Below are 17,934 nucleotides of genomic sequence, written 5' to 3'. Positions count from 1 at the left end.
AGTCGAACTAATCAACAAGTTTACTAAATTCCTTGTTGAAATGACTTTTAGGTACATGAAAATTATTATCGGACATTAACACACTCGTGTCATCCGCAAATGATATCGTTTGTAATTCATCAGAAACATTGACTATATCATTGATGTAAAAAAAAAAATGGAGTGGGCCTAAGATGGACCCCTGGGGCACGCCGCATCTTACCGACATCAATTTTGATTCTACAGCTTCAGAAGTCACAAACTGCTTACGATTACTTAAAGAAATTGCAAACCATTTCAATATCACTCAACGAATTTCGTACAAATAAAGCTTATGTAATAAAATATGATTAGTATCGAATGCCTTATATACTTAAATCTAAAAAAACCCTATCATTATATCTCTATTATCCAAAACATTTACAACTTTATGAACAAATTCAATAATAGGCCAACAGTGGCTATTTGTTATTATATTGCACTTATACAAAAATTTTAAAATTCGTGAATATACGCATTTTTCTAAAATTTTTGAAAACAATGGTAATAATAGAAACAGTAACATAATTCGACATCTGTTCTTTATCGCCACCTTTAAAATAGGAATAACTTTCGCAATTTTCATTAGTAAATGATAAGTAGATTATTGCACATATTGGGACAGACAAAATATGAATAACTTTCTGTACCCTAGCTACATCAACATTATCAAAGCCAGGACTCTTATCTTTTAATTAACACACAATATTAATGATCTCTTTAGGAGTGCATGACAAGAAAAAGGCACTTGCTGGGTTTTTATGAACGTATTGCATACATTTGTCGTATCCTACATCATCACATTGTCCTGCCACACTTTCTCCAATATTGGTAAAATATTCATTAAATTCATTAGGCCTGCTAATTGCATATTTCCCTGTAATTTCTCTATCATTGCAATGAAGAATCGTGGGTAGCAAATTTTTTCTTAACTCCAGAACCAATTGAAGGGGTCGGTGCAATATAGTGCTAACCCACACTTTTCTCAAAGTTGAGTTACATGCATTTTCATAATCCTTATCCTTCACTCTAATCTCCGTGAAAATATCATATTTGAATTCAACCGATAAGATGGTAAAAAATGCAAACATTCATGTTTTATTAATGTACAATGTATGTACTTTCCAAAGGTTCAACAGCAATTATCTCAAAATGACTATTGTGTGGGTTGGCACTATATTGCACCGACCCCTTCAATCATGCCATTTAGTACCTTCCATGACTGTGCTTCTAAGATTGTCAGAGGCCTTTTCTAATTCATTTTTAGAATAAAATCTCCGTGCATTATTAATTTCTTGAGTTACATAATTTGGTAATAATTTATCATTTGTCATATCTCTCTCGAGTACATTTTATGAAATATCTTTTATACATAATATACTATTTATAACATAACTTTCTTCACGCCTTATTAAACCATGGCTTATTTCTGAACTTCTTCTCACTAATCTCTTTCAAAGGAAAACACAAATTATAAATGTACTTAAATTTCTTCAATAATTCTAGGGTACATTAACATACCTAGCATTGACTTTCCAATTTACAACATTTACTTCTTTCACACAATTACAAACATTATCATCATTCATTACATACCTATGTGCTGGATCTGAATAATGAAAATCTAGTTCTAAATGAGAAAGAGAAAATACTGGAAAATTATCACTTATATCTGCTAATAATACACCAGTAATCATATTAACTCATTAGTAATTGTGATATCAAGTGAAGAGACTGCACTATTTGTCATGCGAGTTCGACTATGAATAAGTGGGTATGTTTAATCAACCATACTAACATCTAAAAAAAAAATCAGCCAGTTTTTTACAAACAGAAATACTGGATAAGTTAATGTTAACATCTCCTAATAAATAGATTAACTCATTTTCTTTATCTACAATCATTAAAATTTTTCCTCAAAATTTCAGTAAAAGATCGCACACATTGAACTGGTTGGCGATACACAGCACCAACTATGATATTCTTATAATTTTTTTTTTCGTTTCAATGAATATAGACTCAAAACATGGACCAACATTCACCTTTAAATCATATCTACACTAAAATATAATTTGCTCTTTACATAATGCAGCTTCACCACCCCTTCTATTTTCTCTACCATTACGCACAAGATTATACCCATTTATATAAAAATAGAAACACATTTGATTGAAAATTGTACATCAAGAACATTAATGACATGATATAAAAATTCTTATTCATATTTCTACAATTCACATGCAGGCAAGAAAATGATATTTCAGACATAATTCTATTTTTTTTTTTGGTTAAATTCATCAGGAGTATAAAAGGCATGCGAGGGTTCAAAGTCTTCATCATTATTGCCATTTGGAGGAGATAGATATTGAGATACTCCTTTCATATATGATTTCAGAGATGGTAAGAGTGATTTCTTTTTGTCAGGGACCATCACAACACACATACACAATACACACTTAAAATTACGCTCCCTCTCTCTCTCTCTCTCTCTCTCTCTCTCACACACCAAATGATAAATGATTAAGCACAAATATTCAAAAACTTATAAAAGATACTTTAGAGAGAATGAAAGAAAGACAATCTGTTGCACCTGGAGATTTCGATATTTTTTCTTTTTTGATTTTTTTTTGTTGAATGCAAGATAAAAAGTAGTTGTTTTCAGGTTTTACAAGATATCTAGGTCTCTTCTAGGTCACTTTCTTTGTGGAATGTCCGCCTGTAGAGTTCAACACAACATACACTGGCCCGTCCGCCCGTCCATGGTATCTTGCTGTTCGGCGTCTTCATTTGCTGAAATGATTCCCAGAGACATGAGAGAAGAGCTGTTCTTACATCAGTGAAATCCTCGTACAGGTTGATGTCCTTGTTTTTCCCTCTGGCTTCCTTGAGCTTTCTTTTATTGCTGAACAGAAGTTAGCGGTACTCGTAAGACGTGAATTTCACAATAATTGGTCTTGGTTTCTTGGCAGCACCAACAAGAGGCTTTACTTCCACTGCCTCCATTACAGCTGCCTTTATCACAGAAAGAACTTCAGTGTCTTGCACAAGCGGTTTTGTGTTTCGGGTTGCCATCATGGGCAAGAATTTGGCTTGCCATCATGGGCAAGAATTTGACTTATGAGCAAGTCCACCAATCAACCGTATATTAACAATGTTTGTTCTGTGTGGGGTACTGCACACTGTGTGGTCGTTCAAATTGATATCTTAGGCGTCGTTACTTTCATGTTTTCAGTTTGTTATGTGTTAAATGTCATCAGTTACCAGTAGAGTACGTGATGGGGACGGGGGGGGGGGGATCCACAGAATTGTAGAGGGGGAAGTGCTTCGTCTATTTGTCTGCAGTCGCCAACAAATAGCCCGACTCCTCGCTTGATTGCACACAGGCCCCCATCTTGGCGAACCCCGCAAACTACATTCGGTACACAGACGATGACAGGGTACGCAGGCTCGAGTAGTTCTTCCCGCTCCCCGCTTCCAACTCCTAGGGAAATCCCACAGTCACTTCCAAGTAGCGTTTATTATCTTTATACAAATGATTGTGTATGTTGTTTTCGTTGAGTCGACAACGTTTTCATGGTTTTTGTTTCCTCACTTTTAGTAAGGTTATACTGCTCATGCGTGTGGTAGAAAATGATAAATGCCAAAAGTGCAAATTTAGTATAGCATAAATGTAATATCTAAGTCGTAAAGATACAGGAAATATAGAATCGTCATATGATGCAAAGATGTTCTACAGTCACAACTGCCTAATCAGTCAAACAGTTGTCAGTTACCATGGTTATATGGATGGACTGAAAAATTCGATATGCGCAAGTGCATGTGTGCGTTCAATGATCGGGGCTCGAAGCCGCCATCTTTCCGAGTAATCTGGAGTATAACTTGATGATATTCAGTAATCATAGCATGCCTTTTCGCGATTTTACGTGTACTTGAAATCAATTTGAATGGTGTGAGAATATAAATGGTTGAGTACAACAAGTCCCTTGCATTTCATATGGACTATACGACGAACTGGCGATTTCTTGACCAAATATTGTTCGACGAATTGATGGATATGAAGGACAGTCTATCTGGTTGTAAGACGAGATTGAAGTACACAAGAACAGAATAGTTAACTTGTTTTTTCCAAAAAGATTTCATTCCTAAATTCCTAATGTCAAAGAAACTATTTATATTAATAGATTTGTGTTCATGATTAAGGACTAGTGAAGCTACGGCATTGACATCTTAACCTTGATGAAGCCTCAATTAGTCTATAAAGTCGATATTTTATGTCCTAGAAAACATCAGCATTATAGGCCTATATAGTTCCTGTGTGAAATTATCATGGTGATGCAAGTGCTTAAAAATAACAAAGCTGCCATTCCTTTCCTCATATCAATTAAATAAAAACGAATAATTAAGCACATTGCACGATGTAGCAGTAAAATCTGCAATTGAGATATACTGGGCAGAACGCAGTATCCGAAGCGTTACTACAAAGAAACCGATTCTAGAGGTTTTTCACTTGCCATATCGCTGTTCAGGCACGATGTTCTGCTCCGTTACCATGACTGATGAGAAAATACACAAGCTTGTGAGTCCGACAAAGGTGATTAAAATCCATTGCGGTTCCATGGTAATGGATATCCGATGCCTTCGGTAGATGTCCAGAGAAATTCGGAATCCAACTGGTACAACCTTACGGCAGATGATATATACCTCCGATATATCCCTCCACATGATCCCGCCCGAATCTCTGAAGCAGCGAATATATCACACGGAACTGTTACACTCGCTACTTGCCATGCGTGCACGGTCGACTCCTTTTTCAATCATGTGCACCAAGTACAGTATACAGCACATTTTCGGAAATAATATCGGAATTCTTTAAAATGTGTTGCCGAGGGGGACGTGTATAATAGACTCAAACCTCACTTAAACTTCCTGGCTTGTTTTTGTTGCTTTCTTCAAACTATGGACGCGTCATCATCACTGGAATGCTGCCACCGCTGATCATAGTTGGCATATCGCCAGTAATGTATGTGGGGAGGGAAACAAGAGCGCTTTATACACAAAAGCTCACCTGAAAGAGAGACAGACAGACGGACACACACACACAATACAAACAACTCATGTAGTAAATGCTGCGTTTACACCATGTTCCCGGCGGCCATGGCAGACACGTTTCAGACCACCGTCGACAAAACAGAATGGACGCGAGACAATGCATCCGACAGACAAACGTGACAGGCCGTGACTGCCGTGATGGATACCGTGGCAGATTTTTAAAATGTCAAAAAAAAAAAAAAATGCTACGGCAGTTCTGGTGCTAATGAGGAACCTCGTATGCTGTAATAAAATGGGACGAAAGGCACAAGACGCGTATTAGGCTAAAAAATATTAAAGAATTTAAAAAATGGAGGTGGCCCGCAACGGGACGCAACGGAAAAGATTGATAGTCTAGCCTGGTCAGTCGTCTTGAGAAAGGATCTGTGAGAACAAACGCCGTGAAAACAGGGTTCACCGGGACGAGTTTACCGGGGTGAGAACAGACGCCCCGAGAGCAGGGTTAACCGGGGCGATGACTGGACCGAACAAGATTAGAATTCAAAGGGGGCAAAACGGAGCACTTTACGTTTCGGGCAAATGGCGTGGCTGCCGGGAACACGGTGAAAACGCAGCATTAATTGCAGAATACTCGAAAGTAAAAATAGCAGAGTAGTATAAAGCATGGAGGTATGCAATAGGATCTTACTTTCAGGATTTTTAGTTGTCTGAATAAAAGGTTTATGATGAGCTGTAAGCAAAATGTTTAAAATATTGTGTACAATGCTTGATTTGCTGCAGATCAATTATATTTTGTATGACAGCATTTATGTATAGTTGATGTTCTGAATATTGTAAAGCAATAGAGTTATACAATAGTACAAGGATTTTCCTAGGAAACATAATTATTTCGTCTTTCGAAGAAACCAATTGCCTTGGTGATAAGGGTGCCTGGAGTTACGTTTTGGGTTTTTTTTTTTTAAGTGTTCGGACCGAACTATATTTCGATCCAGGATTACGCCTAAATACCCTGTAGACTTTTAAATCTCTCAGTGGAAATATTCATGTTATTATGTGCATTGAGGGAGAATATGCAAGATTTATGAAACAATGACATCAAAAGATATCTTAAAGGAATAATAATAATAAAAACAATAATAATAATGATGATAATAATAATAATGATAATAATAATAATAATAATAATGATAATATAACAATAATAGGAATAATAATGATAATAGTAATAATGATAATGACAATAGGCCTTAATACACAGCCTCTTCATGGTTGCCACTGCTCTACTAGAGGGTCCTGCTATAATTATCACCCTAGCTTTGTCAGGTACCCATTTATGAGTCAATACGTACATAGTGGGTAAAACAATCTTGTCCGAGGACGTAAGCAATGGGTGGGATTGTTTGTTTATTTGTTTTTATTTGTGCATTCAATCAGATGCAATTTAAATACAATTTTCAAAAAGTACAAAGGCAAAGAATAGCAGGTGCAGTGAAATAAATCGATAACAGTACACAAATAGATACACATAGTTGATTGCATTGAGCAATGTAGATATACAGAAACATAAAATAAAATATGCCGTTTATTTCAGTAAACAACAGAGATCATCGAATGCAGGAGACCACCATCGTAAGCGATTAAGCTTGAAATGGATGGAGGCCTCAAGGCAAGCAAGGGGTGGGATTCGAACGCGGGTCCCCCCGCGCCCCTACCCCTAACAACAACAACAACAACAACAACAGAAATAATTTTAATCATAAAATTGCATTTGCCAGTATACTGTATCAATAGTGTATAAGGCTGGTTTGTGCAAACAGAAGAGTGGTCAACAACCCGGGGGGCCTACCGCTCACTAGTATCCCAAATTTACCTTCCACGCAATTCTTACACTATTACTGTTATGAATGTGTATTATGAGATACGGTTTCTTGGGGAATGTGTGCATGTACACATATTGGATTGTACGAAATAGTTGAAAAGTTTCTGTTTGTTAAGTCACAGTACATACGTCATATGAAAGGAAAGATCTCACAAATTCCAGAATTTTCCGCTCAGTGCTAAAAAAAAATCATAATTTATTATTCCATTGGCTACAGATGAAATGTAGTAGAAAATCCTAGAAGCTAATGATGGTACACTGAAATCATGGAAATATGTTAAACCACAAGTCTGTGTAACACAAGCTGCATGTAAGTCAGTACATATACTGACATTCAAATTTTGTAGATTATCTGTTTTTTGAAAGGAGCCAAATTTGTATTATCTACATAAAAAGTTAATACGTGCGAGGAAAGATCTCACAAACTGCAGAATTTCCTACTGACTGCATATTTAGCTACTGCAGAAACCAGGCATAGAACATGCTATAAGGTATACTGATAGAAGACACGCATTCACACACAAAATATGCTGGAAATAATAACATTTAAGCACGACGCTTCAGAGAGAATTTTCTCCCGCAACTGTGCATGTTTTGTACTGATAATGATAATCCTTTTTTTTTTTGTCTTGTGAGTGTGTACGATCATGTGATACATTCGATAAGTGAACACATAAGAGTACATGCTTAATCGATCTCTGAAGGTTATTTTAGGAATGAGGTTATCCACGGAAATCTGGAACTTTTGAAGGATGAGTTAGGATGTGAGGAAATCTCTGGGATCTCTTGGAGATGTTTAGAAAAAAATTCCAGAATAGTTTAAGGACCGTGTAAAGCCACAGGAATTGTCAAATATAGAGTTCCCCCAACACCTTCATTCAGAGAGAATACGTCATCTCTGGCTCTTAAGCCACTGATTGTAGGCGTACTTTAAAAGCCCTACTCTCTCTATAAAAAAAAAATCGAGTGAAAATATTCACTCTTGAAGGAGTGAATACAAACAAGAGAGAATTTTGAGTGAAAATGGTCATTTTCACTCGTTTTAGAGTGACCTCAGGGATCACTCCAAAATCTTCGAGTGATCCCTACGGACACTTGAAAATGAGTCACTCCGATTTAACTCTAAAATCCATTTTACACTTGTGTTTCTTAACTCCGTACTTTCTCTGACCCAGAACTATCGTTAACCAAGTACCATTTTTTTTCAGCTTTTTACACTCGCCAATAAATCCCGTACTAAGCTCTTGTCCTGGGCTAAAGAGAAAACTGTCCTTTTTACACTCGTATTTCTTAGTTCCGTATACTTTCCAAACCACATGAATATTCATGATTACGCTGCGCACTGTACAAGTACACGCACGCACCGGCAGCACTTGATTACCTCGTTTCTGATTGGTCTGTGGGGGTGATCGGACTTCGTCTCCGCCGCTTAGCCCCGGATTATTTCTTCGTTCTGTTTACACTCACTTGCTTGGCACCGCAATTGCGGTACTAACCCTGCTATTTTGCAGGACCAGATAGTACGGGATTATCGGTGGGGCTAAGCCCACTTTGGCAAAAACAAGTGTAAAGGGAAAGTGGGCTGAGGAAAGTCCGGTACCAACGGTGGGGCTAAGGCCCCCTATAGCCCCTTAGCCCCTTAGTACGGGACTAAGCAAAAATTTGCAAGTGTAAAAAGCCCTTATATTCACTCTTTTTTGTATTCACTCCTTCAAGGCTGAATATTTTCACTCGATTTTTGAGAGAGCATTCCCGGCTGACTTGTTAAGTTTTGGGGACAAAATTGGGAGATTTTTTTTTTCCATGTGTTAGATTTATACTGTACCTTGCTGGACAATCGCTTTTGTTAGAATAAGGGCCTAAGTACTGGAATGAACTCCCTACGGAACTTATAAGCTGCACCACTCTAACCTCATTCAAACGAAAAATAAAACAATATCTTTTGAGCAGCTACGGCATACATATTGTATAATACTTGCTGTTCAATATTTTCCCCCTTGTCTATCTTGTCTATGATAGTCCGAAGAAATCCTAGCCATGTACATTCTTATTTTTTGATCAGTCTGCCTGTTGCGCTCTCTTTAGCACGTACTATTACACGCGATTGTTGGAATTCTTGCGCGTGGCAGCTGTCTGTTACCATGGTCACACGGCCTGCATGGTTTAGGACCCCGCTGGAATTTGACTCCTGAGCTCCACTGTCCTTGTGTGTATATTTTATATTCACGACAAAATTCTTATTAGCCCACTTTCCATTTATGTATTTATGCCAAACTGTTACACCGTCATCTATACCTTCACACCCACTTGAATCCTTACAATCTCAGTCGTTGTTCTCCCAATGTCCTTGCTTGTAGTAGGTTATAGTTGCAACATGTCACCTTTCTGTATTTTATTACGTAACACTTATTTGATCTGATCTTTGTTCGTTTTAATCGGATCCCCCAGTTACAGTATGGTCTAAAAAAACATCTGTACTTACACTTCCCCTAATCTGATTTTATCATCGGACCTGCGGCTCTATACAACCTTGCTTGTACGCAGGCCCCATCATATTTTTCGCATTATTATCTCAGTTTAACTCGCATGTATACATACCTTGCGTTTATACCAAGACAAACTTTTGAACATTCTGGTGAAGTTCTATTATAAATAATGTTCTTATAGTGGAGCGGCATAGCCGAACAATTGTGCATTTTGTGATAAAAGCACCAAATTTCGTACACAGGTTGACAATCACGTTCAGATTAAATTAAATATTGGGCCGTCGTAAATAGCGCCCTCAACGTCCATGGCAGCCATTTTTCTAAATGGCTGCCATAAATGCCATATTTTCGTAAAATTTGCTAATTGTAGGAGAAAAAAGTCGATAAGATTTTGGTTACAAATGGGAAATCACATTCAAAATAAATCTAGATATCGGGCCATCGGAAATAGCGCCCTCAACGGCCATGGCAGCTATTTTTCAAAATGGCCGCCATAAATGTCATTTTTTCAAAATATTTGCTAACTTCAGAAGGGAAAGCCAGTACGATATTGCAAACAAGTGGGAAATTACATTCAAAATTAGTTTAAATATTTGGCCATTGTTAATTGCGCCCTCATGTCCATGACAGCCATTTTTCAAAATGACTGTCAATGTGCCACTTCTTCCATGATTTTGCGAATTGCAGAAGGGAAAAGTTAATAAGATTTTGCCCATAAATATTAATTACATTCAAAACAAATCTAGATATTGGGCCATCGGAAATTGCGCCCTCAACGGCCATGGTAGCCATTTTTTCAAAATGGTCGCCATAAATGCCATTTTTTGTTTTAAAAATGCAAATTTCAGAAGGGAAAGCCATTTTTTTTTCTCTCTTTTGCACACATGCGGGAAATTACATGCAGAAATAAATCCAGATATTGGGCAAAGTAAATTGCGCTCTCAATGTCTATGGCAGCCATTTTTTTTTTTTTAAATGGGCACCATAAGTGCCACTTTTTCATTAAAAAAATGCTAATTTCAAAAGGAGAAGTCAATGAAATTTTGCTTATAAGTGCCACTTTTTCATTAAAAAAATGCTAATTTCAAAAGGAGAAGTCAATGAAATTTTGCTTATAAGTGGGAAATGACATTTCAGATAAATCTCGAAATTGGGCCATCGGAAATTGCGCCCTCTTCTTCTTCTTCTTCCGATGAGTACATCCCTCTGATAAGAGCATTGTCGTACTTGGCAGGCAAAAGCGCAGTCACAGAAACACGCAAAATAAGAGTGCATTTTGGGTGCAATTTGGGACAAATAAAAATAAATAACTAAGCTACCGTGCGAGTAAAAATATCTCCCTTCGGCTGTCTTAACAGAGGGTGAGTGGACAGGTGTCAGACGTCTCCGGAATAACTCAAGAGACGGAGCAGCAACCACTGTTGGAGGTAGGGCGTTCCACATGCGGACAACACTTGGGAAGAAGCTGTGTTGGAAAATGATGATTTTACAGTGTTGCTGTCTAAACTGTTGATCATGGCCTCTAGTTGCATGTAGGTCTGGAGTGGGGTACAGGAATGGAGGCCCAGAGGGGGTGGCAACAAGACCATTAGCGATCCTGTACACCATGGTGACTTTGCTATGTGCACGTCGCTCCTGCAGGGTCTGCCATTGAAGTCTTTGTAGCATCTGGGCGACACTACTCTTGTATCTGTAGTCTGCCTTTACGAATGTAGCCGCACGTCGTTGGACCATTTCGATCTGGGAGATGAGGTCCTTGGTGTGAGGATCCCACACCGTGGAGGAATATTCCAGAATGGGACGTACGTAGGTCTTATATGCCAGTTCCTTAATGTTGGCAGAGCATCTCCTCAAATTGCGTCGAAGAGAGCCGAGTGTGCTATTGCTTTTCTTACATGTGGATTGGATATGTGGCTTCCAGCTAAGACTTTGATGAAGGGTAACACCAAGGTACTTAGCCTCATTGACAGTCCGGAGTTCTGTCCCATGGATGGAGTACGGGGATGTTCCAATGATGTTCTTCCTCTTGTTAGATATCCTCAATACTTCGCATTTGTCGGCATTGAAGGACATGAGCCAAGTCTTCTCCCATTCCTGGACACTGGTGAGATCCCTGTGTAATGCATCTACATCCTCATGGGTTTTGATGGATCGATGAAGGAGGGCATCATCTGCATAGAGGCGTATAGATGAGGAAACGCACTCAGGAAGATCGTTAATGAAGACTAGGAACAGGAGGGGTCCAAGAACTGTTCCCTGAGGTACTCCAGATGTCACACTTGTGGTGGTACTCTCAACGGTCATGGCAGGCATTTTTCAAAATGGCCGCCATAAATGCTATATTTTCGAAAAGATTTACTAAAATCAGAAGGGAAAGCCAACGAAATTTTGCAAACAGGTGGAAATTACATTCAAAAGTAAACTTATTGGGCCATTGCACATTGCCCCCTCAATGGCCATTCCAACCATTTTTTTTTTTCAAAATGGCCACCATGATTTTTTTTTTTTTTGTGAAGTGTTGCAGACGTCAATCAGAATTTCCACAATGGAGGAAAATTACATTCAAACTGAATTTCATAATAGGCCATTCAAAAGTGCACAGCCATAGCAGCAAAGTTTCAAAGCAGCTGCCATGGATGCCCCCCTTTTTTTTTGCAAAAAATTGCTGATGTCAGAAGGAAATGTCAATAAGACTTTGCAAACTAGTTGAAAATTATGCTCAAAAATAAATTTAAGTATAAGGTCTTCTTAGAAGGCGCCCTCAAGGGCCATGCTGACCGCCATGGATGTCTGCTTTTTTGTGGAAAGATATGCTAATTTCAGCGAGAAAATCAATGGCATTTATACATAAGTTGAAAATCATATTCAAAAGAAAATGATATACGAGTCATTACAAATGGCACCATCAAAGACCATGGCAGGCAGTTTCCAAATGGCCACTAGATGCTATTTATTTCTTGAAAATATGATAATGCCAGAAGAAGACAAAAACATTTCTTGTGCAAATTGACAAAAGACATTCAAATACATTCACGTTTGAATTTGAATTTGAATTTTGAAATGAAAATATTCAGCCACCATTTAAACATCGTCCTCAACGGTTATGGCAGCTCTTTGTCAAAATGGCTTCCACACACTCCTTTTTTTTATTTGCTTATTCCAGAAGGAGAAAGCAATAGCATACTGCTAAATAGCCATTGCATCTAATGCAATCTGGTGTCCAAAGAAATCAAATTCTTAAAAACGGTTTCATTGATGGGTTAGTTGTAAATTCATGTTTTCAGTTTAGTTCTAATTGCAGTATTTCGCGTGTGACGGCTAACAGTATGGATATCAAAGGTATGTGTTTTTATGGAAGCATGGCAAGTGAATTAACTTTTTTGGTAAATTGAAAGGCCATTTTTTCGTATCTGTCTTAAGAATATTTAGAAAGTTACATTTTAGAATAGATACACGTCATATAGTCCCATATATTCAATGATATGGTGATACTGTTAGAGTTAATACATGGCGCCATTATCCCTGGATATTCATATTACTCTTTTTCGGAAATTTTTCAAGTTTACCACCTAAAAATGCATTCATCATTGGTGAGATATAATCGCTAAGCATTTGCCTTGTTTATTTCAGTTGTTCCTCAAATGATTTCTTTAACACTATATTTCAGATTATATAATGTCTCTGTGAGTATTCTACTGCCTTCTCCTTCGGAAATTAAGCAAATTTTTAAGACAAAAAAAATAAAACAAAAAGAGAGTGTATTGTAGCCATTTTGACAAATAGGTGAAATAGCCATTATGGACAAAGCTTATGATGGCTCAATGTCTAAACTTCTTTGTATGTATTTGTCGACTTGCGCAAAAATGTTTATTGTCTTCTTCCGGCATTAGGACATCTTCATAAAAGGAAAAATGGCATCTATGACAGCCATTTTGGAAAATGGCTGCAATTATTAGTATTTTTTTTTCTTCTTGAAAATTTGCGAAGGAACAATTTCTAGAGTTAATGCGATCTGGATATATTGTTTGATTTTAAACATGATTTTCAATTTGTGTACACATTTTTTTAACTTTTCTTTCTGAAATTACCATTAGGGGTATTTTTTGAAAACAAAATGATCATCACAATGGCAGCCATTTTGGAATATGGCGGTCATGGCCGTTGAGGGCGGTATTATAATAATCTAATACAAATATTTATTTGTGTTGTATGTGTTGTATGAAAGGAGAGAAGGTTAGCACTCCCCTTGATAAGGACGGAACTCGCCTCAGGGCGAAACAACACACAAATGGTTAAGGCATCTAACCAAGTTTTTAAGTTCCTCGGTTCTCCTAGTTATTCTTATAACTAGACATCTTGCTCTACTTTCACCAGCACCTTTTCTCAGTGTTTCATTTTCTCTTTCCTCTGTCTCTCTCTTACACTTTTGTCTGTTTCTACGCTACTTATCTTTTTCTTTTTTCTTTTCTGTTCTGTTCTCCTCTTTCTTCTATTTCTTTTTATTTCTTCCTTCCATACTACCCAACGGTCCTTTTCAGGACCACTAGTATTGATTTACACATTTATTTACAAATCATTTCTCTCGTCTTCTCTCCTTAAGTCTACACGTCAACCTTATTTTAATTTCTCATTTTTGCATTTCTCCCACAGAAACCTTTTCCGGATTTAACTTTCGTCAATTTTCCTCTCCATTTTTTTCTCCTCCACAGCATTTATTTCTAGGATCCACAGTAGCTCACTCTAATTTACGTCTTGAATTTCAATTTGTTCTTCTCTTCTTCTTTTCTTTGTCCCCCCCCCCCCCCTCTCTCTCTCTCTCTCTCTCCCTTCTCTCAACATATTCTCATCTCTCCTCTACTTACCCTTCCTTCGAAGGATTATTCGTCCTTTCTCCACCGATTCCGCTTTCCATAGCCACTGTTCGCCGACTTCGTTTCTTCTCTTGGTTTCATGAATCTTTACTACTCTCCCCTATCTCCATGATTCTCCAACATTCAACTCCTTCCTCTTCCTCTTCCCTTCTATTTCACCTTTCCCCTTCTAACGATGTCCGAACATCTTACTTGATTCTCATACTATTCTTCCTTGCCACTCTCTGTGTTCCCTTCTTTACCGTCTCCACTAGTGCTGCATCACCCCTAAATGTAATATCAACGCTAAATGTAATATCGACCCTAAATGTAATACACCTTAACCCTAAATGTAATAACAACCCTAAATCTAATAAATTTTAACGCTAAATATAATAATCGAGTCAACCCTAAATGTAATACATGTCAATCGTAAATGTAATATCGACCCTAAATGTAATACTTTTTAACCCTAAATGTAATATCGACCCTTAATGTAATACATCTTAACCCTAAATGTAATATCGACCCTAAACGTAATACACCTTAACCCTAAATGTAATACATTTCAACCCTAAATGTAATATCGACCCTAAATGTAATACATCTTAACGCTAAATGTAATATCGACCCTAAATGTAATACATCTGAACGCTAAATGTAATAACAACCCTAAATGTAATACATCTTAACGCTAAACATTCCTAAATGTAATTCATGTCAACTCTATAAATGTGATACATCTTGACGCTTAATGTAATTACGACCCTAAATTTAAAAATCTCATTGTAGAGAGTGTAACCAACGCAGAATATCGGGCAAAAGGTCAGGGGGTATATGAAGGGGATATGACGCAACTTTTTATAGCGCTCTTGAAAGAGCAGCAATAGTTGCTTAGATTTGTTTTTGTTGTTTACCCAGGTAAAGATCACACAGTCTTACTAATTCCTTTGTTTGCTGCAAAGTTAATTAGGTACATTAAACATAGTTTTTTTTATCTATACCTTTATCATACAATCACATAAGCATTTTGTATTCCGATCTTCCTTCAGTGTTCATGTTTGTTTAAAGTTTTGATGAAAAAGAAAAAAAATCTTTGCAAGGAAATTCTGAATATGAATAATATTGCAAGAAAAAAAAAATATAACTGTACTTACTGATAAAAAGGCATGATAGAGCGAGTAGATTGAGAAAATTAGAAATTAGAAAGATTTAGAAAGATTTCGCAATTTTTTTTACTAACCATCATTATCTATGTAACGTTTCAATGACGAAATATCTGTCACACATTGACATGGCAGCAAATCACTCTCCGAAGTATTAGCCTCATGACATTGTTCACTACTCCTGGTAATCACTACTATACTTATAGTGACACAAAACTGGGACAAGTGGTCGTGGATAGGGTACACGAAATAAATTAAAAAATGCCAGTAAAGCAAAAAGAAGTAGATGTTTTTTTTATCATCTTTGAGTCACCATTAGTATATTGACTTTCCTATGATATGTGAATGTATGAGTAAGGCAAACTGACTTTACTTTTGCCCATTTTTTTTCTTTTTCAACAAAACTCTAAGCAATAATGAACACTGAATAAAGACTGCAATACAAAATGTTTGTGATTGTAATAGATTTAAGAACTATGTCACATGGACCTAATTAACTTTGCAGCAAACAATGGATGTAATAAAATGTGTGATTTTTACATGGGTAAACAACAAAAACAGGTCTAAGCAACTGCTGTCGTTCTTTTAAGAGTGTGAGAGAAAGTTGCGTCATATCTCTTTTGTATACCCCCTGACCTTTTGCCCGATATTCTGCGTTGCGTACCCTCTATGATCAGGTGTATTACATATAAGGTCGTGATTACATTAAGCGTTGAATATATGTGACCCTGCACCTCAAAACAAACAAAAAGTCGCCAAACATGAATTTTTAGTTAAGACCATATTCTGAAAGAGCAGACTTTAAGCTTTCAAATGATGTATAACTCAAATCAAATGTACTCTCCTAACCTATCTAAATATTGGAAAGAAAGCACAAACTCAGGAAAAGTGGGAACTGAGAAAAGAGGATCTGAAGTACAGTGTCGATTCAAGCGCTTAATCTTTAACAAACCGTGCTGGCTGTGCGATGAATGGGACAAAAAACAGGAAGTAAACCACCAGAGTAAAAACAACGAAGAAATTATCAGATTAAAGTGAAATTAAGTATGCCTCATTAACACATTCTGTCCATAATTAATGCCAACTTTCGAAGCAGTAGCACTATCCTTTCAAAAAGTAATTAGAGTTAAAAGTGAAGAGTGTGGACAAGGTTTTTCAGAAATGAAAAAGGGATTCTAAAGACACACCTAATCACGCTATTCTACCAAAAATGTTCGAGATTAACTGCTAAAAAACACACTTTCCTGCCCGTTTTATGATACCAAATATTAGGATGATGTGAAAGAAGACCCGCTCTTTCAGAAAATATGAAAAAGTCAAGTTCGGCTAGATTGACCCATTTCACATATTTTCAGTCCTCACCCAAAATCAGTGTGTACGACTTTATGTTCGTTTTGAGGTGCACGGTCACATATTATATTTGATAGGCTTGACATGAATTACATTTAGGATTGTTATTACATTTAGCGTTAAAATGTATTACATTTAGGGTTGTTATTACATTTAGTGTTAAGATGTATTACATTTAGGGTCGATATTACATTTAGGGTTGAAATGTATTACATTTTGGGTTGTTATTACATTTAGGGTTGAGGTGTATTACATTTAGGGGCGATATTACATTTAGGGTTAAGATGTATTACATTTAGGGTCGATATTACATTTAGGGTTAAAAAGTATTACATTTAGGGTCGATATTACATTTAGGGTTGACATGTATTACATTTAGGGTTGTCTCCAGTTATTACATTTAGGGTTAAAATGTATTACATTTAGGGTTGACTCGATTATTACATTTAGCGTTAAAATGTATTACATTTAGGGTTGTTATTACATTTAGGGTTAAGGTGTATTACATTTAGGGTCGATATTACATTTAGCGTTTATATTACATTTAGGGGTGATACAAGTGCAACTTCAACTTCTAGCCCATTACTGTCCCCCACTCTCCACTTTTTGCCCTCTTCACAACCCCCATATGTCGCTTCCCTCTTCATTTCTCCTCTTTCTAGGCTCTTCTGCCAAACAACGATCCGGTTACGGACTACATACACATGGTGTCACCGCAAATCTTTCTCCTTCAAATATTTATTTCAAACACAATTTTCAAATTGTGTGCAAAATCTTGACTTGTATAATTTTCGTATCAATATACTTTATTGTGATATATGTGAGAAATATGAAAATATAAAAATCTGAATAGAAATGAAATGAAATGAAAATAACAGATGCACCTTGATTGGACACAGTGGTCGCAAGAGTAATCGATTCTACACGAATCACCGTGGACTTTGCCCACTGATATTTGCATGGGTCAATCATCTTGGAAATATAATATGGAACTCACTATCCAGCGGGCATCGAAACCACATTCAAACTTTGATAACGGTGTGAAAATATCAATATTTGTAAAGCAACGTGAGAGGCTTCACGTTGTAATTTATGTGCGGAGCGGGGCATTGAGGAAAACGATGTTATTTGAGGCT

The 17,934-nt window shown here is 36.9% G+C and overlaps 1 non-coding gene across 1 annotated transcript; it reads left to right on the top strand.

The window, feature by feature from the left end:
* The first annotated feature begins 13,643 nt into the window (after positions 1 to 13,643).
* On the top strand, positions 13,644 to 13,749 carry LOC140245902 (U6atac minor spliceosomal RNA). Its single transcript, XR_011902396.1, has one exon. It is a non-coding gene; the product is annotated as a U6atac minor spliceosomal RNA (small nuclear RNA).
* Positions 13,750 to 17,934: the final 4,185 nt, after the last annotated feature.

The sequence above is a fragment of the Diadema setosum genome, unplaced genomic scaffold, assembly GCF_964275005.1.
Source record: "Diadema setosum unplaced genomic scaffold, eeDiaSeto1 scaffold_55, whole genome shotgun sequence".
NCBI lineage: Eukaryota > Metazoa > Echinodermata > Echinoidea > Diadematoida > Diadematidae > Diadema > Diadema setosum.
Note: the sequence above shows the minus strand (reverse complement) of the source record. Positions and strands in the feature narration are given on the sequence as shown.